The sequence below is a fragment of the Martes martes genome, assembly GCF_963455335.1.
Source record: "Martes martes genome assembly, chromosome: 4".
Classification (NCBI taxonomy): Eukaryota; Metazoa; Chordata; class Mammalia; order Carnivora; family Mustelidae; genus Martes; species Martes martes.
Window position 1 is genome coordinate 35,769,136 of NC_137891.1, and position 25,171 is coordinate 35,794,306.

A 25,171-nucleotide genomic window follows, 5' to 3' on the forward strand; every position below is an offset into this window, starting at 1 on the left:
TGCTTTTCCCCACATAGTGTTCTAGAAGACTGCCTCATAAAATTGATTGCTACAAAACAAATTGAGCTTCTTTTGAAGTAAAGGTATTTAATTATAGAACCTCTTGCAAGAATATATATATGCCCAAATTATAGCCCAAAGACAAACAATTTTTTAACCACTAGAAACAGTCACAATATTAAAATTATCTCCTAGATCCCTGGTCTTCAAATTGTGCTCCTCAGACCATTGTGGGTTCAGCCACAGCATGCTGGGGACTTCCTCAGGGAGTGGGAAGGGAGAGCAATGAATGGGCCCCCACTCTCCCTCATCCTTCAACCCTTTTGTTTTACTTAAAGAAGGGATTCCATGGTTAAGGAAGGTTTGAAAACCAGGTTTGTAGATCTAGATTACTCTAGATCTAGATTATCATACTTTATACTTTATACATCATACTAGATTATCATCCTTCACTGTACCTTACAGTGTCCCAGTGATTTTCTATTCACTTAGCCATTCAAAAATACTTCCTAAGTGCCTCCTGTCCATGGCCCTGGAAATACAGCTGTAAATCAAGTAGACAAAATCTCTGTCTTCACCAAGCTAGCATTCTTATGGGTAAGACTACCAAAACCAAACCAAATACAAATACCAAAATATATGTTAGGTGTTAAGTGCTAAGGAGAACAAGAAATCATGATCAGGGTGGTGGTGAAGGAGGGTGATGAAGGAAGGCTTTACTGATTAGGCAACATTGGAATAGAGTCACGAGGGAAGTGAGAAAGGAGCTGGGCTGGTTTCTGAGGGAAGATTGTCTTACCCAAGGGAAGAACATGGGGAAAGGTTTTGAGGCAGAAGGGTACTTAGTGTCTCCAAGAAATGGGAAGGAGGCTGGTGAGGCCATGAAGGAGGAGATAAGTCAGCAAGACTGGGTTGGGCTGGTCATGACCCTGTGGCACTTTGGCTTCTACTCTGAGTGACATGAAAGGCATTGGAGCATTTGTGACAAAGGAGTGGTGAGATCCTTCTGACATCTTCGTTGAGAATAGATTGTAGAAGAACAACGATGATGTCAGAAAACCAGTTAGGACGCTTCTACAAACATCCAAAAGAGGAATGATGGTGGCTTAGTCAAAATGGTAACAATAGAAAGAAGACATCAGATTCAGTATATATTTTGGAGGTAGAACCAAAAGGATATTGCTGATTAAAAGTACAATGTGAGAGAAGGAAGGAGTCAAGGATGACCCCAGGGTTTTACCTTGAACAACTGGAAAGATGGAGTTGTTATTTTACTGAGATGCTCAGCTTTCATATAGAGTGTTCTTGAAAGATGTCCTAGTGTCTTCTGAGAACTCCAGGTGTTGAGGAGAGGGTCAATTGACCCCCAGCAGAATCACAGCAAGCCTCAGAGGCTGGGATGTCTATGAATTCACATGGTTGAATGGGAAAAAGAGAAAGTGAGAAAGTGGCCTCCCTGAGAGAATTTTCCCCCAGAAAAGTGGAAGAAACTAGCTGGGACTCTACCCGACACCACCTTTTCCCCCTACACACCCCACCCAGGAATCTCGGGAGGCTTAGGTGGGAAGAACCCAAGATTCCCTGAGCTAGGCTTGGGATAGTTTGGAGCAGAGAATCCTCCTGTATACCTATTCCTTCTGGTCATCTCTCTTTCTACTTTTCCTGTGGTTGTCCTGTCTTGAGCTCTTTCTCATGATCTGTTCTCATGAAAATGCCTGCTTTCTGCAAGGGCAGAAATGTGGCTTAGCGATATTTTTCTCCCCAGCACCTGGAATCTTGCATTTATTTGGCCATCCACCCATCTGAAGATTGGAGAAACAAGATGAAAATGGATAAAGATTCAGAAAGTCCCACCTTAATGATTTGGTACCCTGGAATGTCTCTACATGTGTCTAATTTGTTACCCTTCCCTGGGCCGGTTTGCTACATGGAAGATATCAGCAGCAATCCGCATGCAATAATTAAGTAGACTGGGAAAGCCTCGTTCCCATCTTCATGGTCCATATTTAATTCAAATAAATCAACACTTAGGATCTTTTAAATTCTCCATTAGGAACCTGTTCCTCTGTTTCAAACACTACCACATGTTTGGATTCTCTGTTTCCATTGTGAAAGTGATCCCATGGGTCCAGCTTTTAGGCAGGCAGAATGGAGTTGAGCTAGAGCTCTGAATCTTGTGAAGAGTGGATACAGGAAGGTGAAGAAAGGAATGCTAAAGACAAGCATGTTCTGTCCATTTTCCCCTATTCTTATCATCTTAACAAAAACCAAAATGATTTCTTTATGTTTGTACTTGGATTCTCCCATAGATTGATTTTACACTTGTGGGGTTGGATGCTCTAAAGCCTTTTATAGGGTTCAGATTCTTTCCTTCCCTTTTCTTTCTCTCTTTCCTTCTTCCTTCCTTCCTTTCGTTCTTTCTCTTTCTCTCTTTCCTTCCTTCCTTCCTTTCTTCCCTCCTCCCTCCCTTCTTTCTTTCTTTCCTTCCTCCCTTCCTTCTTTCTTCCCTCTTTCTTTCTTTCATTCTTTATTCCTCCATGTTCAGCATGGAACCCAACACAGGGCTTGAACTCATGACTATGAGATCAAAACCTGAGTTACTCAGGCTCCCTGGGTTCACCTTTTCAATGTGCACTGACAATTGCCTGTTGCTTGGCTGAAATAGAATTCCTGACTCCCTCCATCATTATCCGCACTTGCCTCTAAGAGAGAGAGAGAGAGAGAGAGAGAGAGAGGAAAAAGCCTACTTACTTACCCCTTCCAGACTAGTTATCATGGTGCCCACGGGTCAGGGGGAGGTGGGTGATGGCAAGAGTATCTGGAAGGCCAAAGATCTCAGAAACTATGCTCAGTGGGGAGGCAGGGGTGATACTGTTAAGATGAACCTGAAGGAAAAAGAGCAAATGAAAGGAACTGACAGGGCTGAGGAAGCCACTAACATAAGGAGGAGATACCCGTGGACATTGACAAGGATAGATCTGACAGGGGAGAGGCAAGGTGATAAATGAATGGGAACCTGTTCCATCCTTCTTCAAAAGAAATAAGCCAAATGTCAGCAGTTCCAGAGGAAACAAGAATCACAACTTCATGGCCAGTGCATTTGGATTTTGACCTCTTTTTACAGGCAGTTCAAACCACGACACTGCTATCAACAAAATCTTACATATTATTATTATCATGTTTAGACCTGAAAAGATGACATACATTTGTGATCAGAAATGAGAGCCTGGCAGCTGAGAATTGCTTTTAAGCATGTTGGGAAGTGACTGACCTCAATTCTAGGTCCCAGAAGGAGGTGGAGAAGGTAAGGGCATATGAGCAGGGACTCAGGAAATCAGTAGCAAAGTGAGAAGTGGGAAATGATAGGTACTTTCCAAAGAATTTGAGCAACTCCTCTAAATTGCCAGTGTTTTCCATAGTCAGGGAAAATATGCTTGGCCACTGTGTGTTCACTAACATCTGGATCCATAAGACATCTATGTACATGAATATTAATTATATCTGGCACTTTCTTCTTTGACTGTCAGTCCTTGTCTATTGAGCCATTTTGAACAGCTATCTTTCTAAGTCATAGGGTATGCACTTCTTGCCAGAGCATTATATCATAGACACAAAACATGAGGCTGGGACAAGCTTCTTTGCAGCAAGACTTAGAGGATGGAATGGGAACACTGGTAAACCAGAGCTCAGCCCAAACCAGGGATATGGACAGGTCCTAAAAAACAGCAAAAAGATAACCATTCTAGGACATCAAGCAATGTCTGTAGATTGATGAAGTTCAAGGAACCATGTTAGTCGGGAAAGAACCCTCTACTTCTTTCCACATTGAGGATTCTGAAGGAGCTCTGCAGGTAAGACTCTGTTCCAGACATTGGTGCCAAATGACCACCTGAAGCCTTTGGCTCTGACAAATGAGGATGGACTTCATAGAGCAGAGAGGTCTCTTTTGACCTCAGTTAAAATCAGGCTAATGGCTTCCATGGCTCCCTGGACCTTATCACTCTTATGGTGAAAAGGGTAAAAAATAATTAATCCAAAGGAGGAGTACTTCTTCTGAAGGCTCAGAAGAGAGCTGGTATGAGCAACCCACCACCATCTTAGAGCTGGAGGGTAATGGCAGTCCCAGACCCATGTACTCTGACAACCTCATGGGAACTTCACAGGTAAGAAAGAATGCAGAGGGAAGATGACTCAGAGTCAAGCCAAGACCACAAAGATGCCAGGGCTCCTAACCTCTTTGCTCTTCAGCCCATAAGCTTTACCCTCATCATTGGGACTTGACAACATTGTTGACCTGACCCATATCAGTTCTTCCTATCCCCAGGGATCACACAGTGAGAGAGCCCCAAAGTGCCACAGCTGATCTGAGCATCAACCCTAAATCTCACACAGTCAGGTATGCAAATAAATATTTGTCACCTCCTGAACCCTTCATGCCCTTGGAATGCCAGGCGTTTGCTCCCTGTTTTATTAAGATTTTTAATACAGAATCTTCACTGCAACCTGTGTAGGATTATCTATCATGTTACAGATGGAGAAACGAAGACTCAAAAGGATGAAGGACTTTGCCCAAGGTCAGATGGCGTGGGATGTTAGCTCCAAGGCCGATGTTTTTCCTTCTCCACTGCATTTCTCCTGGGTGGAGCGTATGTGAGTAGAGCTGGGCAGGATCTTCTAAGAAGCCTGGTCTGTCTAAGCCAAAAATAACCTCACCCTTTCTTTGTCATCCAAGAATATGCTCATGAATGTCCTCCATTGAAATGCATTATAATTCAGTCACACTCCATGAAACATGTGGTTCTGCCTGCCTGTACGCCAAATGTCCCTGGCCAGCTGGGCACTTATCAGTACTTTTCCTTCTAGCACTGCCTGCTGCGGACGGTACTTCTCGGCAGCTTCCAGTCCTTTCGGTATCTTTGTGCACAGCTAATGTGAGCAGGCCTGAGGACGCCTCCGCCTTTCCCATGAATTCACGAGAGCTTTCTGCTGCCCGAAGACCTTTTTCTCTGATTTCCGTATTCACAGCAATAGCCTGAAATGGCTGGAGTCACCCACTACCCAGTTTCAGCATCACAGAGGGACTCATCAAACTGGACTTACAGACTGAATTGGGTATTACTGAGACTTTTAATTTTAGATTCCCCCCAAAGTTGCAACGCTAACGCAGAGATTTCCCCTGCACTCTTCACGCAGCTGCTTCTAATGTTAGCATCTTACATCACCATGGTGCCTTGGCCAGAGCAAAGGGATCCACGCGACCTGTACGCATACTTGCAATGGGCGGAGCACGTGAGCGCTATGTAGGTAACGGATATTTCCTAATTTGCTACGTGATCTCATTTGTACATAATAGTCCAGAAAGCTGCTTTCCTCTTGATGCCTCGGTTTGGGAAGTTCTTTGTGACAAAGTGTTCGATGTCCCCTGGGCCGACTGGAAATTTATAGCCATTGCAAATTCAAACTTTTGGTCCTTTTCTTCTTTATTATAGAAATGAATTCTACAGAATTCTGTAAGTCTGTCATTCTATCTAATTCTATATTACAGAATTAAGAGAAAGAATGAGGTGCGCTTAAAGCAGAATAGCAGCTAAGTGCATAATTTCACCATCCCTAGTTTCACCCCATAGTTTGATTTTGTTTATCACGTCCACTCAGGGGCCTGTGGGTTAATACTGTTTACTTAACCAAGTATGGAAGAATAAATATTGCCACACTCATTTCACTTGACCCAGCGGATAAAATCCATCCTGCGGTTTCTCTCTTCCTTAGCTTTCAGACAGCCTGAGTACAGCCACTGGAGAATGTGGCGATTTCTAAAGAAAACTGGTAGACTGGGACTGCTGTCTTATCAGTTCTCTATTTAGCACCTGTTTAACAACCATATAATACAAACACAGCAAAGAAGAAGGCTAAAGAGAGATCAGAGGGAGGGAGGAGAAGAGAGAAAAAGGTTTTTTGTGTTTTGTCTTGTTTTTTTTTTGTAAGTTGTTGAGACAGAGAAGAAACCAGGAATGAAGATATACAGGAATGAACTTGGAAGACATCCAGGTGGCGGAAAAAGAGGTAAGAGGAAAACCAGGACACTTTGTTTTCCTAGGGCAGGTCCCCTGGAAAGAAATCCTGAGATGGAGATTCAGGAGATCTCAGGAAATGAGGGAAGCAGGATTGGGCAGAGGGAGAAATTAAGATGTGATGCTGCAGTAGCTTTAGTCTGTCCAGCCCAACTGAGCGTTCTGGAGCTGGGAGGGACCTGTAGAGTTGTCCCAAACTGAGGCAAGTGGCCTGAGCTGTGCACCCTCACATCAGCTCACATCAACCAGTCCCTGGGTATGGGCTATCCCTGGGAAGGGGCTTAAGTTTGGGCAAGGTAGTTTGTTCATCTGAGTGCAATTCCCAGAGATGGGCTGAGCCTCGAGCTGTCAACCAGAAGAATGAGTTGCTTGGCCGTGTTGGGGGAGTCTGGGAGACACACCAGAGCATCTGTTACAGGTGGTAACTTCAAATCCAAGAGGGGAGAATATTTTGAGAAAGGAGTGGTGGACTGTATGGAATATTTCTGAAAGGCTGGCATAGAGGAGAGTAGAAATATGCCAAGATGGAGGTTTTGGTGACTTTCACCAGGGTAATTTTAGTGGGACTGGAAGGACGAAGTCCAGCTGAAGGGCCTGAGAAGAAAATGGAAGATGAGGAGATGGATACAGCAATAAAGGTAACTCTTCTGAGAATCTCATCAGCTAATAGGAGCAGAGGGATTGGGTATTAAATGGAGAAAGACATGGAGCCAAGGGAAGTTTGTTTTTTTGTTTTTGTTTTGTTTTGTTTTGTTTTGTTTTTTGTTTTTAAGATTTTATTTATTTATTTGACAGAGAGAGAGAGAGATCACAAGTAGGCAGAGAGGCAGGCAGAGAGAGAGAGAGGAGGAAGCAGGATCCCTGCCGAGCAGAGAGCCCGATGCGGGGCTCGATCCCAGGACCCCGGGATCACGACCCGAGCCAAAGGCAGAGGTTTTAAATTTTTCTTTTTCTTTCTTTCTTTCTTTCTTTCTTTTTTTTTTTTTTTAAGATTTTATTTATTTATTTGACAGACAGAGATCACAAGTAGGCAGAGAGGCAGGCAGAGAGAGAGGAGGAAGCAGGCTCCCCGCCGAGCAGAGAGTCCGATGCAGGGCTTGATCCCAGAACCCTGGGATCATGACCTGAGCTGAAGGCAGAGGCTTTAACCCACTGAGCCATTCAGGCGCCCCAGAAGGCAGAGGTTTTAACCCACTGAGCCACCCAGGCGCCCCGGGAAGTTTGTTATTTAAATCAAAAGATACTAGCACGTGTTTTCTGACCCCCAAAATGACATGAATGATGGGGGAAACAGAGACCTAAGAGAGAGCTGGGATGGTTGCAGGAGTCACAACTTTGAGAAGGAACAGGATGCAGGGCACAGATGGAAGGATGGCCTGGGTTAGGGGCTGGGACCCAGTGTTAATCGTAGAAACAATGTAGACCTCTAGTGGGTACCAAGTGGCTCTACCTCCTAGCTTGTATTTGACAGAAGAGAGGAGAGATAGGTCAGGCCTAAATGGAGCCATCAGATTCCCTCTCTGGAATTTGGAGTAGAGATTAAGGGACAGAAGTCAGTCTAAGAATGTCTCTTGAATGGTGATTTGAACCCAGGAACTAGGGAGTGGCCATTTCCATCCACCATGTGTTCAAGGAAGTGCAGAGAGCATGAAGCAAGAACCTGTAGACATGAGAAATGGGAAAGATTCCTGTTGGCTTTGCAAATCCAGGGTCCAGGACAGTCTTATTATCTACAATATGGAGCACTGCCCGACTGATGTGATTAGCCTCACTCCAGATACCCAAGAAGGCATGCTTGACCTGAGTCAGCCTTCAGCAGAGTCACCACGTGACGCAGGGCCCTTTCCTGGACCTATACCAGAGCCATTCCGGACAACTGGGTATGAGAAAATGTAAAGTCATAAGGAACAAATAAGATAAATATGGTTGTGGTTTCAATGAACCGTATCTAGCCATTCAAATGGATTATTATGACGACTACATAGAATTATAAAGCAAAACAGAACACTGATTTTAATGCACATGATCATAGCATAGTAAAAAATGTATTTGGAAAAAGATGGGAAAAATACATCAAAATGGGAATAGTAGTGTGTTAGGTTAATGTGATCATGGGTATTTTCCCCCTTTTTTTTCCTATTTTATTTCTAAAACATGGCTATTTTATGCAGACAATTGTTTTTTAAAGATTTTGTTTACTTATTTGACAGACAGAGATCACAACTAGGCGGGGGGTGGGGAGGAGGCAGGCTCCCCACTGAGCAGAGAGCCCAATGTGGGACTTGATCCCAGGACCCCGGGATCATGACCCGAGCCGAAGGCAGCGGCTTTAACCCACTGAGCTACCCAGGCGCCCCTACGCAGATAATTTAAAACAATTCTTCTTCCTACAGCTCGCATCTGAGCAGTTTGGGTAGCTTCTGTGAGGCCCTCAAATTATCACAGATCATATGTATAAAAGGAACTGGGGCCTGGGAAGGCCATCAGAGGATGTGGTTGTGAGCATCAAAGGGGACACCCACCTGCTGGCTGGGACATGAATTACAGTCTCTCAATAAAGCCCAGGAGAACAGGATGACCTCTGAGCAGGATCAGATCCTGCAGCCTGTTCCCACTGTAGAAATACTGCCATGAAATAATGGGAGAAGAGGCTGGGCCATGTTGTCCCAGTGAGCACAGGTGACAGTCTCCTGGTCAGGCATTGCCCTCCCTCCCCCTCCTGCTACCCAACTCCTCCCTTCCTCAAGAGTTCTCCTAAAAGCTCCAAGGGTTTTATTATGAGCCACTGAGAACTGACCCTGAACTTCATCTTTGCTAAGTGCCTTCAAATTATCTTAATGAGGATTCTCCTCCACGCTCTGGGACATCAGCTCAGGGCTGTCCTAGGACTCTTCTTTCTAGGTAGGTACAATAGGTCACTAAGTGGCTTGCTCAGAGACACCCCCTGGGAGATGACCTAAAGCAAGAACTCTGGGTTCCTGGGGCTTGGGAGTGTTTGAAGCTCCCCGAGCCTGGCCTGTGTTTCAGGAGAGCGAGCACTGGAAAGAATAAGCAGTGGAAGGAGAGGAGGACTTGTTGTGACCCAAGTTGTGGCCTGAGTGCATGGCCACATTTCTGGGCACCTGCTCACTCCCTGAGCTTCCTAATGCTACAAATCCATCAGGCTCTGCTGATTCCTCCAGTTGAGTCTTCCAGCTTGTACAAACAGTGGCCAAGGAAGGATGGAACTGCTCTGGGGTTAAGTTCATCAAAGTGGTGAGACATCCACCCCAGAAGCCAAAATATAAATTAACTACTGGTCTTATGTTTGTGGGTAGTAATTAGCTCAGGCAGAGAGAAGCACGTTAGCAATAAGTTCTTCCCAGAGAGCCAATGACTGTGAGAATAATATGAGTGGGGACCTCTATCCAGAGGACCAGAGAGTTATCAAAGAAATGCAAATTACTTATTTCATATGAAATATTATTATTCAGTGAATGGCTGCTAATTAGCACACACCTGATGCTAGGGGGGTCTTATTGGCTCCCACTCTCCCTCCAGGTCTCTGCTTCAACAACATTTACTCCCAGAAGCCACCCTTGCCGTCCGGGACTCTAAGTTCCCCTGCTAGATACTCCGACTGTATTTGTGGCATTCATGAATGTGACTTTTTTTTTTTTTTTTGATTAATGTTCAGTTTTCATGAAAACAGAGGTGGGAGGGTCTCCTTAGGATCACCACTGGGTCCCCAGCCTGGCTCTTGTAGGTTCTCTATAAGTAGTGAGTTGGTAACCTTCACAGCACTCACCACGTGGAAGGGCTGTGAAAGTACTGGGTATTCTTTCTCAGCTGTCCTGTTCATCGCTAAGCTTTCCGTCCCCAGCACCCCGGGACCTTCTTTATCTTGCTCTCCGCCAGCATTGGCGCCATGTCTGCACACGGTGGCGTCCAACACTGGTGGCAGGAACACATGATAAATGAATGAACAAACATGAATCATGGTCCCCAGATCTAGAAGTGGGTAGGAAAAGGAAGACAGCACTGAGAGGTGAGGGACCAAAGATGTCCAAGAATGGAGCCAGGTGAGCAGAAAGCAAAAAAAAAAAAAAAAAAAAAATCTAGGACTTCTGATTGAATGGATGTGAGGTGCCCAGATTCTCCTTTCCAGGTGTTGACTGGGTGGTACGTGTGGCTGAGGGAACAGAGAAGGCAGGCCACCACATTCGAGATGGTAAACCAAGGCCAAGGGCCTCTTGGCCCTAGAGAAAAAACTAAGCCAATCATTTCTTACTCTGCAAAGTAAGCCCGGATCCCTTCCTTTTGTGGGATAAAGCCTTGAGCTCTCCAAAGGTCTGAGGAGTAGAGGGGTAATGGTTTAGCACCTGTAAAATCAGGTTCTATGTATAAGAATGTATCCCAGTCTCCCGACTGGTGGCTTGAGGTCATTTTGCTGAATCCTCGAATCACCGCGGCCTGACTAGGTATGAGATCAGCCTTATGTCTGGTACATGGAGATCTAAGCTTGCATCATCTGGGGCTGCTGCTGCTCCAACCCCTAATCCCTCTTCTTCCCAGTGGTGTGCGGACAGCCTCAGGGAAGGGTTCAGAGAGGTGAGTGAGCCTGCAGTTCACAACGGTGTGACCACAGGAAGACGCGGGCCGTCCGCAAAGCTACCTGAGGCGTCTGTCATCTCTCTCTTGGCGACCCTGTCTCTCCTTGGATCATTCGCTGGGACCGGCTGCTAAGGCAGGGACCCTCCTGGGAGTTAAGAAACTGTGGGCTTTGTGTGAAGAATCAGGAAGTGTAGGCCAGATTCCAGATGGGAGTTGCTGGAACAGTCTTCTCTTTCTGGGCCGCCTCCTTCTCCCTCCACTACCATTCAAAACCTGTTTTATGAGGCTGTTTTTTCATGAAATTCCCTCTTTTCCCAACTTCAGCTTCCTGTTTTCCTGGTCACCAAAAAGGGAAGGGAGAACATTGAGTGTTTAAAACAGCTGCCCTCTTGCCCCTTCCAACACACACACACACACACACACACACACACACACACATCTCTCCAAAGCACTTTATCCATTTTTAGCAGAAGAAAAGAGAAAGGAAAATGTGGCATTTTCGATGACCTATCTTATTGCCCGGTCAATCCATCTGGCTGGAGAATGATAGATTTTATAATAGGGCCTCCTAGTTCAGGCTGGCTGTGCTGTGACTGGCTCAGTCTTGTTGCAACCACAAGGCTTTTGTCACTAATCCTTTGTAGGTCTCCTCGGAGGGTAGAGGGGGCATGTCCCATACAGCTCATCTAAGGTAGTTTTTAATTTATTTGTGCTAATATTACCAGTCTTTGAGGGGACAAGTCAAAATTTTTCCTTCTTCATGTGTCTATGTGTGGATATTCAGTCCAAAACACCCAAGAGAAATTTCTAGATATATTTACTTAATTAATTATTTTTTAAATCAGAGTGTCACAAATGTTGATTTAAGCCGTTGTCTAATTTGACCCAAACTGTAACAGCAACAATAAAAAGCATATGCTACACAAATTCTTTAGAGTTTTATTAGAAGTGAGTACTTTATACATTTATTCAAATAAAGTGTTCAAAGTTACATTTTCACTTAAATACTAGGATATAAAATTTCTAGGAAAGAGTAAAGAGTGGCACCCTAAGTGGTAACTTTTTTTTTTTAAGGTTTATTTATTTATTTGAGAGAGAGAGAGAGAGAGAGGGAGCACAAGCGGGAGGGACAGGGGGAGGGGGAGAGGGAATCTCAAGCAGACTCCGCGCTGAGAGCCCGACTCAGGGCTCGATCTCAAGACCCTGAAGTCATGACCCGAGCCAAACCAAAAGTTGGACACTTAACCAACTAGCCACCCAGGCGCCTATAACTTGTAATTTTTTAAAGTGATCTCCTCTGCTAATAAGTGGAACCCAGGAGGTCTGTCTACATGCTGTAGGCAGGGCACAGTGGTAGGGGTGACCCAGACTGTGAGCCAACAGACTCCCGTGATGGTCCCAAACTATCATTCACCTGCATGCTGTGTAAGTGTGGGTCAGTCCCTTTGCCTTTCGGGGACACTCTTTCCTTCTGTGAGACACAGGGTGACTGGATATGATAACTTCTAGTTCTAAAATGCCATGATACTTGGAAGAAGGAGGAAATTTAGAAGCATCTAGTTTAGGCCCACTGCCTGATTTCGTAAATGGCAAGCTAGGAATGGCTTTGATATTTTGATGTGGTTGGTAAAATAGCATCTCAAGAAAGGTGAAAATTAGATGAAATTTACATTTCAGTGACCATAAATAAAATTTTATTAGAGCACAGGCATTCCCACTTGCTTGTGTATTTTCTATGGCGGCTTTCACACTGCAGGGGCAGAGCTGAGTTGTTGCCATGGAGACCGTATCCTAAAATACTATCTAGTCTTTTACATTTAAAAGGTTGCTGGCCCTAATTTAGTTCAACTGCTTGATGGATGAGGAAATTAAAGGTTGGGCAAGTTTTGGTTCAAAAAGAAAAAACATAGTTATAGAAAGATGCACTTGGCCATTTGGAAGCATCCAGAGGGACAAACACAATGAACAGTAAACAAAAGTTGAAGGAAGCAAAAGAAACTTCTTCCTCAAATGGCAAAGGATAACGTGTTACACAAGAGATAAGGACAAAGAAATTGGGAAGCCCTTGGAGCACCCTGCCTTTACTTGTACGGAAGAACCAGAATCATTGTTTTTTTGTTTTTTGTTTTTTGTTTTTTTTTTTTAATCTGGAATCAGATTACAATGGATTCCTGTGGGGGATTTGGGAAGTGGGCGGATCACACCAGAACCGGCTCAAGATTTTTCATTGCTGATAAGATTCTTGGAAACTTACCTCCAAACTCGCTGAAGGAAATGAAGGTGAACATTAGAAACGCTTTAGTGGGCCTTTTCAAAAGTGTTGGAGGTCTGGACATGGTGACTGGGGAAAGAAAGCCTGGAACAGATTAGAACTTTTGGTCAAATAGAAATTCAGCGCTGGAAAATCCTAAAGCCCTTTATGACACAAAGGCTCTCCGTAGAAGAGCCAGCATAGTTTTGAGAGCCTGCCCTTACGAATGACAGGGCTCATGGCCTGGCAGGATGGTGTCTAGGAGTAAAGTGAGTATGGAGTTGGCCAGGGATTGATTATAGGAAGGTTTATACAAAGTTTCATGGGGAGATAAAGCTCATCATCTTACACTCTACACAAGACTATTTCCTGTGCCTGGGAAGTTACTGGTGGTATGCAATAAATATTTATTTATTTATTTAGCCCAAGCACGAATCAGGGAGTGAAGCAACTGCCCCAAGATCCATACTCTTGGTGATCAGCCGGGTACCAAACATCACCCTTGTGGGAAGAGCACTAAGCAGGTAAAATATGAAATTGAACTTGCAGAACAGATGGGATTTGCCCTGGAAATTCCGATTATTGTCAACATGCAGCACGTGTTGCTGGATCAGTGAATTGGAAGGGTTCTCTCTAAATATAACCCCATGGCTAACGGCATAAGTGTACAAGTCAGACTGCCCAGGGTTGCATCTGAAATCTACTGCTTGGATTCCCAGGTAATCCCAGGTAAATTACTGAAACTCTGAAGCCTCATTGTCTTCTGTAACAATAACAATAATTTTAAAAGAATGGTAATAATAGTACCTACACTGTAGGCTTCCATGAATATTTAAATGGGATTATCAACAGAAAGTGCAAGGGAGACCTGAGAATTAGTGAGTGCTCACTGAATGCCCCCTGCTCGATGTTGGCTGCATTGTCCAGCCTATTTGAGAATATGGGCTTACTAAAAATATGGATATAAGAGCCAGTAATTCTGGGTTAGAGTTCCAGCTTCACCACTGAGTAGCCTTGTAACCTCAAGGAAATTACTTTAACTCTTTGAACTTTAGGTTTCTTATCTGTAAAACAGTGATAATAATACTCACCCTAGCGATAAAATACTCAAAGTGCGTGGGAGACTTTCCAGCACTTAGCTATTTGGATGATGATCATGATCATGGTCATTATTATTAGTTATTGGTTCCCTAATATACAAAAATATTCTGAAGGCAGGCTGAAACACAGCAAGCCTGATGATATAAGGGGTATACGTGGCAGACACAGTATGAAGACTTTTCACATAAATGATTTGATCAAACAGCGGTAAAATGGGTTTGAGTTGTCCTGAAATTCCTCCGATCGGCTAAGAGACAGGATGCAGGCGCAAGGAAGATTTTGGAGAGGATCCACTGGGCATTCCCCACTGGCTGGGGACCTCCTCCGACCCCAGAGTTCTCGGTGCTGATCCCAGAGGAGATACACCTTCTGGCGTCTTTGGTTCTCTCCTTCAGAATCACTGGGATCTGGCTTCTTGCTTTCCCACCTTCCTTCTGCCAATTTCTGTTATTCTGGTTTCCTGTCGGGCTGCTCAACATTTGGAACATGCGATTACATTACCACCTCGTGTTCCAGGTAAAACATAGGCTCCTGTCTCTTCCTCCTTATCAGGTAGAAGATGGAAACGATGGCCTCTGGAAAGGATAGGGCCCTTTACTATCTGGCCCAGTCTCTTCTTAGTTTGCAGAGCTGGGGTCCATTTCCTACCATTAACAGATTTGTTTACTTATCTGATATTCCCCAGATTGAATTCCCAGGCATCCACAGTGATGGGGCCTGACGAACCTGCTTTCCCTACTACTTGCTACCCACATCCTTTCACTTCTGCTAACTCCCTCACAATGAACAGAAGGGAGCCTATCTCCCGAGATCAGGAGTTACAAGAACATGTGTTATGGAGATCAGTGGTGCATCATTTAGCATAAATTGTGATAAGGCCAAGGTGTTGCTTCTACTCAATTTCTCAAGAACTGAGGACCTCTTTTCCCAAATAAGCCAGACTGGAAGATTTGGCTTTCCTTCCGTTTTCCTGCGGGCCCATATGGGGCTGGGGAGGGGCACCACTGGGGAATAAATAATACATGTAACTCAATCCCTGCATTCGTAGAGTCTTTCCTATAAAAGGCCAGGGGATGACTTCATCCACCTTTTTCATTTTACTGATGAGGAAGGCAGGAGCTATGGTGACAGCTGGATTCTAAAGTCAAGACAGGAGCCCAGGCCTCCTGAATCTCAGGCTACCACTCTTGCCTCTTCAGAGCCCATGTTGCATCATGGCTGGAGTAGATTCTCCTTGGTGACTTTTCTGGTTGTTCTATGCAGCCAGGACTCATTTGGGGTGAGCCCAACTTCTTACTCTTTGGTTTTGCTTAATGATTGGTCTTCTCTGTGCAGATTGTCCACTGAAGACTTAAAGATTTCCCCCTGTGGCTTACAGTCAAGACAGATGTTTATTTGGAGTGAAGGGTCAGGCTGCCTGATTTCAACTGGCAGAAGGCTTGGAGGGTGAAGTTACTGCATGTTCTCTCAGCTGGGGTTGTACTGGGAATCCAAGTCCCAGTAGGAAGGCTGACTCTGTGCTAGTTCAGAAACCAAGCAGGCCTTAGAGTCTGAGGCCCACTTCCTGCATTCCTCTCCAGCAGCCAGCATCCTGCAAAGCTAGACCAAGGAGTGCTCTGATGCCTTTTAGCCATGGTAGGTTGAGTCAAAGGATGATATCAGGATTGTGTCCCAGGAAACACTGGTATTGGACTGCAGTGGTATCTACAGAGCAAATGGCCAAGGACAGGAACCCTGAGGGGGATGTTGGGAATCAAGGTGCAAAAGGCTGTCAGAATGTTTGTGTGGGCAAGACTACCCCTTCTTGGCCAAGGCAATGTGGGCAACTCACTTTGAGTTCCTTGAGGGAGATGTTATTCTCCCCATCATAAAGGCAAGGAAAGTGAAACTTGGAGAATTTCTTAGCCAAAGTTACAAAGCTAGTGTCAGAGTCAACACTGGAATCTGAATCTTCTGACTCTAAAGTCTATTAGTCTAAAGTCTAAAGTCCAGGTCAGAAAAGGCCATCGACATTCACCAGAAAACTCTGATTGCCAGGTATGGTTTGGCATTTTGTAATCATACAGTCCAAGAGCATCCAAGTCAACAACTCTAAATACATTTGTTTCCTTTGCCACATGCCCTATAAGAGGGGTCTCGAGGACTTCACTAGACACAGTGAAAGAGGATGGGCATGGGTGACATGCTGTCTATACTCAATCCCTAATACTCTCCCAACCATCTCTTCAACCGGAATTGCTCCATTTCTATGGGTTGTAATCACGGGTTTGAAAAGGATTTCCACAGGGGCCTTTGGATGGCTCAGTCAGTTAAGCATCCAACTCTTGATTTCAATTCAAGTCATGATCTCAGGGTCCTGGGATCGAGCCCTCTCTGGACTCTGTGCTCAGCAGAGAGTCTCTTTCTCCCTTTCCTTCTGTCCCTCTCCTTCCCACCTCCCCTCCAAAATAAAAAATAAGTCTTTAAAAAAAAAAAAGAAAAGTGTTTCCACAACCTCTGTTCATCCAGGGGTTGTCGCCTCTAGTCTAACAGTTTGTGTTAAAAGAAACTCACAACCTAGGTGCGCTCCAGGATCCTCTAGAGCTGAGCAGATGAAGATATCTGGGTGGTGCCCATGAAATTGTCTTCTTGGATGAAAAGCCTGGCAACACCACCAGAAGTGTGATGATGGGAAGCTAGAAGTCAGCAGCTGCCTTAGAATTTCCTCACATTCATTCATTTACTTGAGAATGTTTAAATGAGAACCATTATACATCTGGTCCCCCAGTCTGACTTTCACAAAGGCCCCAGTAGATACGGTTATGACCCAAACAGGACAATCACTCTGATGTCACCCTCTAAAGACCTAAGCAGGGTACCCTCAAATCACAGCTAATCATCTGTCAGGCAAGAACTCATCTAAACTTTTTAATAGTGATGCTATTCATGGTTTTGGCTGTCATCACCTCTTGACATAACTTGTTTAGTAAGTTGCTAGCACTGGGCACTTCCTTTTTTCCCCTGTCCTATATTTACCTCTTACACCTTCCAGAGGGAACCCCTAGGTGCTGTATGTTGGTGAACAAGCTCAACCTGATTTGGCAGAAGCACCAGTTGAACAAATAATTCTTGAACTGACAGTCCTGACAAACGACATCATTGCGGATGCACACTGGGTCAGGTTTTCAGTTCCCTGAAAGCCCTTCCCCTCAGTGGTGCTCTGAAAGCTAGGGCATGTAAAACATTCTTTCCATTCCTTAGGCAGCTGAACAGCTGGAGAATTCTGAGCAGCTGGAGTCGGGCTGTTGGTTGTTTCTCTTTTACCTGAGTTCCTTCACATAGACTCACTTTCATCGCCCTAGCCAACCCTATGTACATTTAGAGAAATGCAAACAATTCTGTTATCTTTTGGTATTCTGAGGCCCAAACTTCTCTGTCTGACCATGTCTGCACAAGTTATCAGTAATTCCAGAATCTCTTTGATGCCTTCTAATATTATCTACTATAGATGCGCCCAAGTTAAAAGGCATCAGGAGGGAACAAGGGCATAGTTCTGGAGAGAGGAGCCCAGATAACTATGAGTATAACTCTTCGAGCTCCAAAGAGTTTTACAATGTGTAACCATTTGCAACCCAATTTTCTCCATGTAGGTCACACTGGCCTCACAGACTGTGACATATATCTCTGTGCAGTGGCACCATCGGCCAGAATGGGACTGTGGCGGTCATGAAGAGAGGAGCAGGGTTGTGTGATGGCTCCAACCGTGGCCTCTGTGGGGCTACCATCACACATGTGCCATGAGCGGCCATGTTTCCCATGGGCTGCGCCCAGCCAGCGACCCGGCATGACAGAGTTCCTGGGCGTGGCTGGACCCAGGGCTCCTCAACCCTGGCTCCAGAACTCCCCTCAGCCTGGCCGACGCCTTCTGAGGACTGCCCTGCAATTTGAGACTCTTCCTATTTAACTTCTCCTTCATGGGGGGTCAGGCATGCAGCACAGACTGAAGGCTCTCCCTGTCTTCGCTGGCCCCGTCTTTTTCCCTTCATAGGTATTGTCATCAGTCGGTCCCTTAACATTTCACCTGGTCCAGTGCCTGCTTCTTGGGGGACCTGCACAAACACAGGACCCTCTACCCTGCTCTCTTTTAACGTTGGTTTCACCCACTCCTGGCTGTTTCCTGGTGGTCTCACATGGGTTCACGGATACGGGCTACATGACACCAGCTGTCATCCCTCCTGCTCCAGCCCTGGCTTCCTGGGGAGATGGCGGCACCATAGCCTCTGATGGTCCCAAAGTCTCCTGCTATGGTGCCACATCTGCTCCTATTTGTGGGGTCCCTGACACCCACTTCTGCCAATGCTGTGGGACTCACAAGACATCAGAGCCCTGTGCTGACATGAGGCCATGCCCGCTGCAGACAGAAGTATCCAGGCCAGTCTGCTCAGAAGAATCCCTCATCCTCATTACGGGGGTCCCTGTGCAGAGCTGCCCGGTGCTCCCATCGTCACATTTCACTTTTTGTGAGAAGAGGTCAATTCATTTTTTACCCACAGTCTCCCTTCCTTTGAACTTGGACTCAACCCTCAGCTGAAGAACCAGCTCTGTGACATACTATCTATAAAATTGTACTTCCTCTCTAACACTGGGAGAGCCTGCCATTCTTATCTCTCCAGATGGATGCTTCCTTACAAGACTTCATTCAAAGAGTCTTCTTGTGGGTTCTCCAACATGTCTAGATTCCAGAGTGATATAGCAAAGACCCAAACTGGGCCTACCATATTCTGGTTTGGGGGATTTTGTGGATTCATTTGTTTGTATGTTTGCTCTGTGTGTGTGTGTGTGTGTGTGTGTATGGGGATGTGTAACAGAATTTGTGTAATCCTTGCTTCTTTTTCTCTTGCCTCATGAGAGGTCCCTGCCTCCATCATTTTGATGGAAAAGTATCTGTTTCTCACCACTTCTGTTTCCTTCTCCGCTGTCTGCCTTCACTCCCGATGTTCTCTTATCATAGCCAATATTTCTATTTGACGACTTCTGGTCACTGCATACCTCAGAGCTTTGTTGGATACATTTAGGGTTAGGGTTGTACTCATGTGGGAAGAGTTGCAAGTGAGTACAGTAAAGCAGGGTTTGCAATACTTTCTTTGCAAATGATGACTAAATTAGGGAGGAAGGAAACTGGAGGGATCTAAGGCTTACCTAGGGAAGAATGCTAGAAGCTACACTAAGTAGCCTTGGCAGATTTCCAGAAAAAATAATGGACACGCATGATGAAATTTCCTGACTGATGAATCTACTCACACCAAAAATAGTCACATGTTGTGGCAGATACTGGTGACTTTCCTGGGACTTCATCACTATCCCTGTGTACCCTTCACCTAGTTTTGTTGAGTTTTTATTCTAACAACTTGTGGCTGTGACTTTGCTTTGAAATGTTTCCCTCATGTTACTGGAAGACTTTACTGCATATTCAGAGACAGAAGTTTCTGGGATTTTCCACCTTCCCAGGCAGCCTTTAACTCATGATGAACATGGTCCAGAGATACAACAGTCCAGCTCCCTTGCCTCAAATGGAGACAATTGTGAGGCATAATTTTTATTAGGCTTGATCTTCCTTGATGATGTCAAAGCACTGTCTCTCCAAAAAAGCTGACCTGTCACCTGTCGTCACACCTTCTGCTTGGCTCCTTCTGCTTTTTCCCCACCTTACTGGCTTCCTCTGAGAGTGGTTACCGCTCCTTAGATAAATGACTTGCACAGAGTCTTCTCAGAGCTGCTTCTGGAGAACTCAACGGCACTGGATTGAATAATGTCCTGGAAAAACTCATGTCTACCTGGGATTTGTCAGGGTGACCTTATTTGCCAATGGAACCAATTAGAATGTGGGTCACTCTGGATGAGAGGGGGCCCTAAATCCAATACGACTACTGCCTCCCTACGAAGAGGAAAATTTGAACACAGAGACATAGGCATGGAGAAAATAGAGTCAGAGAATGGAGTGAAGCATCTATAAGCCAAGGAACGCCATGGCTTGCTAATGGCTGCCGGAAGCTGGGAGATGGTCGTGGAACAGATTCTTCCTCAGAGCCTCCAGAAGGAATTGAGGCTGCTGACACTTTGATTTTGGATTTTAGTCTCTGGAACTGTGAAGGAGCACATTTCTGTCATTTTAAGCCATAGAGTTTGTGACATTTTCTTATAGCAGCCCTAAGAAGCTAATATACCCCAAACTAAGAGGCAATTATAAGCTATAGGAAGCAGATGAGCTATAATCTATCTTACATCTTATATTTTACGTGAGATCACTCAGCTTTCACCAATATTTATTTTCAAAACTTCATTCAATGAAGTAACTCTCTCAAATCAATAGTTGACATTATACTTAACGAGAGAAGCCTACAAGCAATCCAATTAAAAATCGGAAAGAAAACAACGATATTGGGGAGCCTGGGTGGCTCAGTCGTTACACATCTGACTTTGGCTCAGATCATGATCCCAGGGTCCTGGGATCCAGTTCCACATCGGGCTCCCTGCTCTGCGGGAAGCCTGCACTCCCCCTCTCCGTACTCCCCCCTCGCCCACTCCCCCATTTGTGTGTCTGCTTTTGCTATTTTTGTCAAATAAATGAATAAAATCTTAAAAAAAAAAAAAGAATACAACGATGTCCATTATCGTCATCACTATTTAACATTGTTCTGGATAGTGGATATTTTAGCTAAAGCAATAAGACAAAAAAGAAAAGAAAAAAAAAGAAATCAGGCATAAGTATTGAGAAAGATGAGATAAATTAATCATTACCAGCAGACAATGACTTCTTGAAAATCCCCAGGCAATGTGTCTACGGAAATATATTAAGAAAGCTCAGGAATAAAAGACAACTTACTTATAGACTCTGATAAATTTTGAAAGACCAGTCTAGATAGATTTTATGCCATGCTTCTGCATTAAGAATTAAATATTAAAAATTGTGAATTACACATTAATATATAAATTTACTAAAATTCTCATTAAAGTTTCAATGAGATTTTTGGGGGGAGGGAAATGTAATTTATAAATTCTAAAATTCACTCAAAAGAACAAAGACATGAGAAAAGCCAAAAAAATTTTGTAAAAGGGAAAAAAGAGAACTCTCACCAGTTATTAAGATGTATTATAAAATTAGAGCACTTGACTGTACTCAGTAAATGACATGGTTCTGGTACAAAAATATACAAAAGGGTAGAACAGAATAGAAAGTCCAGAAATAGACCCAAATATTTATATAACCATGATTTATATAATCATTTACAGTATGATAATGGTGATAGTTCATGTCATAAAAATACTACTCGATGAATTATACTGGGAAGGAAAAGATAACTCACCCTAAAACTAAATACATTCCAACTGAATTAATGTTTTCAAAAGAACTTCAGTTTTCCAGCAATGGCAGACTAAGCAATTGCGATCAATCATATTGCTGAAAAAAACTTAAAAAACTGAACAGAGTTTAAATAAAATACAATTGCTTGACGGCATCTGAGATCTAAAAAGCCCATGAAGAATGGCATGACCAAGGTCTAAAGGAAGAAGGAAACTGAGGGGCATAAACCCAGCATGTGGAGATGCCTTACTCCTAAAAGTGTTAGCTAGGGGCGCCTGGGTGGCTCAGTGGGTTAAAGCCTCTGACTTCGGCTCGGGTGGTGATCTTGGGATCCTGGGATCGAGCCCCATATGGGGCTCTCTGCTCAGCGGGGAGCCTGCTTCCCCTTCTCTCTCTGCCTGCCTCTCTGCCTACTTGTGATCTCTGTCTGTAAATAAATAAATAAGTAAATCTTTAAAAAAAAAAAGTGTTAGCTAATTCCAAAGTAGATGGCTGAGAGGTTGTCTACAACATCCCTTTTGAGAGCCCTGAGGAGTGAAGAGGTCCAAAACTAGAGTACAAGGGTAATTGAAAAGGGAAGCTTCTAGTAAACTCCCATGCATTGGTTTGGCATCCTACAAAGTCCATCTGATCTGGACAGAGTGTGGAAATAGATGAGCCTTCACACTGATAAATTTCCAATCATCTCCAACTCAAGAATTAGATTAGCTTGATCCTGGATTGTTAGGACCATCTGCTTTCTATAATTTCACAGACCTGAAATTATTCTATAATTTTGCATATACAATATCTGAAACTCAATAAAAATAATCAGGTGTAAAATAAGACCAGATGATATTACCAAAAACATGAAAATCGTTCTAAGATTCTTGCATTATCTTAGAAAGGAGTAAAAATATCAAGCAATACTAAAAGACAAATGACCACAGAGGCAAAATATTTGCAAGTCACATAACAAGGAGTTAATATCATTCCTATGTAATACATAAAAAAAAAAAAAAACCCAAACATTACAGTAGAAAAAAATAGCTGTGAGAAATGCATTGGTATTTGACAAAAGAAGCAACATAAATGGTCCCTCAACATATTAAAATATCTAATCTCACTAATAATCAGAGAAATAGAGAAATGCCCAATGTCACTAATAATAAGCTAATTTTCAAATATGAGTTTTTATTTTGTGTTTATCGTACTTATAAAGATAACAAAAACACTCATAATAATTAGTGGTGATGAACGTCCTGCAGTTAAGTGGGGAGAAGAGAAATAAGTACAATATTATTCTGGAGGACAATATAACAGTATGTATCAAAAAATTTAAATGCATACTGCTTAATTTAGGAAATCCATTTTTTGGAATTTGGCTATAAAAAATCTGGAATATTTGCAAAGATTCATTTTTAAGTTTGTTTAAATAACACTATTTATAATAGTAAAAAAATTACAAACATCTCAAATTAGAAAATTGGCTATAATAATTTAGTACCCACACTAAATGGAGTAACACAATACAACACTTAAAAAGATAACAAGGGGGGATGCGCCCGGGTGGCTCCATGGGTTAAGCCTCTGCCTTTGACTCGGGTCATGATCTCTCGGTCCTGGGATAGAGCCCCGCATGGGGCTCTCTGCTCGGCAGGGAGCCTGCTTCCCCCTCTCTCTCTCTGCCTGCCTCTCTGCCTACTTGTGATCTCTTTCTCTCTGTCAAATCAATCAATCAATCAATTTTTGAAAAGATAACAAAGGAATATTTAACAAAATGAAGTTATGCAGGACACGTTGATAAGAAAATAGAGCATGCTGCAAAAACGTAAGCTCACTTTTGTTATGTGTGCACGGGATAGACAACAATTTGTTTTTGTTGTTTGTAGCAGTAGTTTTTATTTTGTTCACTTATACATATCTGTATTTTTAAAAATAAAGCCAACTATTCCTTTTAATCAGAATAATGGTACTTAAAATCTTTTGCTTTCAAAATGTCGCCTTCCCTTTCCTATTTCAAATGAAATGCAAGGTGAGCACACATACAATTCATTTCTTACTGACCTTCTTCTGCAGAGTTCATTTGCTCATACATTGAACTTATTTTCACATCAGTACTTGACATAGGGATTGAAGGAAAGTACTGCACTTGTTTTTGCTAAGTTTGGAGCACCAGCTTCATTTACCCGATTTTTTTTTTTTCCTTATCAAGATGAGTGGTTTTCTATAGAAAATTGAATCCAAGGCACCACATTCCTCATACATGAGATAATCTATTCACTTAGGCAGTAAATATTTATGAAGCACACCTCAGTGCCTGTACTGTGCCCAAGGCTGAGAATAGAGGACAGACGACACCAATGACCTCTGCCCTTGTGCCCATGGCCGCCAGTACTCTCACCGGATGTGTCAATACCTTGGCAATCCATCACTCAGGCCACAGGGTGACCACTTCTCAAATGAAGGCCCCTCCTCCAAAATTCCAGAGTCCTGTAGTGCACATTTAATGGACCAAAAATAAGTCCATTAGCCTGAGCTTGCAAGTAGCTCTTCAAAAATGAAAATGTAGCTTTCTTGCTGAAAAGTAAGTATCATTTTTTTTCTCAAATATTTCTCAAATATCAAATTTTTTCTCAAATATTTCTGGAGTTAAATTTTAAAAATTTTAAGTTGTTTTAAAATAGATAACCTTCAGGAGTCCCTGGGTGGCTCAATCAGTTAAGCGTCTGCCTTTGGCTCAGGTCCTGATCTCAGAGTCCTGGGATAGAGCCCCACATGGAGCCCCCTGCTCAGCGGGGAGCCTGCTTCTCCCTCCACCTGCCACTCCCCTGTTTGTGTGCTCTCAAATCAATAAATAAAATCTTTAAAAAAAAAAGTGTTATCCTTTAAGAAATAATTAAAAAAAATAATAAATCTGTGGACCAGCTCTTACCCTAAAAGATGTAGGGAGGACAAAAGCAACACAAAAGACAACACCACTACAAAGAGGGCATTTTTGAAACAAACAAACAAACCCCAAACCATAAGTATTGTGCTCCTCCTTTGACAGACGGTGCAAATTTGAATTCATTTCCAAACAATGACTCAGCATCATGACATATAATACAGGCTTAGGAATGAATGAGGTGAGTCACACGTAAGTCCAACACAGAGTGATAATTACGAATATTTGTACACCCGGTTTTCTATCAATCAATTTCCTGCTCAGAGAGCCCAGATGCACAACGGTCCCAGAGCCAATGCCTGTGGCGCCCCAGGTTTGGGTGCAGCTGGCTCAGCAGGTCTTGGTTGGGGACACCCAGAATCTGACCCTGCCATAGGTGTGCCAATGTCCTGGCCGGCCCGCTTTGGAACCAGATCAGAGGGGGGTTGTTTTGTTCTCTGTTGCTGTGTCATAAAACAACGCACAACTTAGTGGCTTGGAACAAATATAGTATTTATTGTGTTTTCATGGGTCTAAGGGTTGAACAGGCTCAGGTGGGCATCTCCTGCTTCACCTGTTGCCACTGACATCACATGGCTGCCTGCACTGGGAACTTGGCTTGGACTGGTGCCCAAGGGGGCATCTCATCCAACAGGGATGGATGCATATGCAGTGCTCTCGCTTGGTCAACCTTACAGTGGGGCAGACGACTGCCAGAATGGAAGCCTCCATGGGGAAGCACTAATGTGTCCTCTGCTTGTTTCCTATTTGCTCACAAAGCAAGTCGCCTGGCCCACCCCAGGGTCAATGTAGGAGGGGCCACACAGGTGGCAACGATTTGGAGGACCACTGGTCCAACAGCCTACCACAGGGACCAAGCCCCAGGCATGGGTGGGCTGAGGGTGGGA

The 25,171-nt window shown here is 43.8% G+C and overlaps 1 long non-coding RNA gene across 1 annotated transcript; it reads left to right on the top strand.

The window, feature by feature from the left end:
- Positions 1 to 5,774: 5,774 nt before the first annotated feature.
- On the top strand, positions 5,775 to 21,314 carry LOC308340594. The gene is made up of 3 exons (XR_013966626.1): positions 5,775 to 6,063; positions 13,339 to 13,439; positions 17,646 to 21,314. It is a non-coding gene; the product is annotated as an uncharacterized lncRNA (long non-coding RNA).
- Positions 21,315 to 25,171: the final 3,857 nt, after the last annotated feature.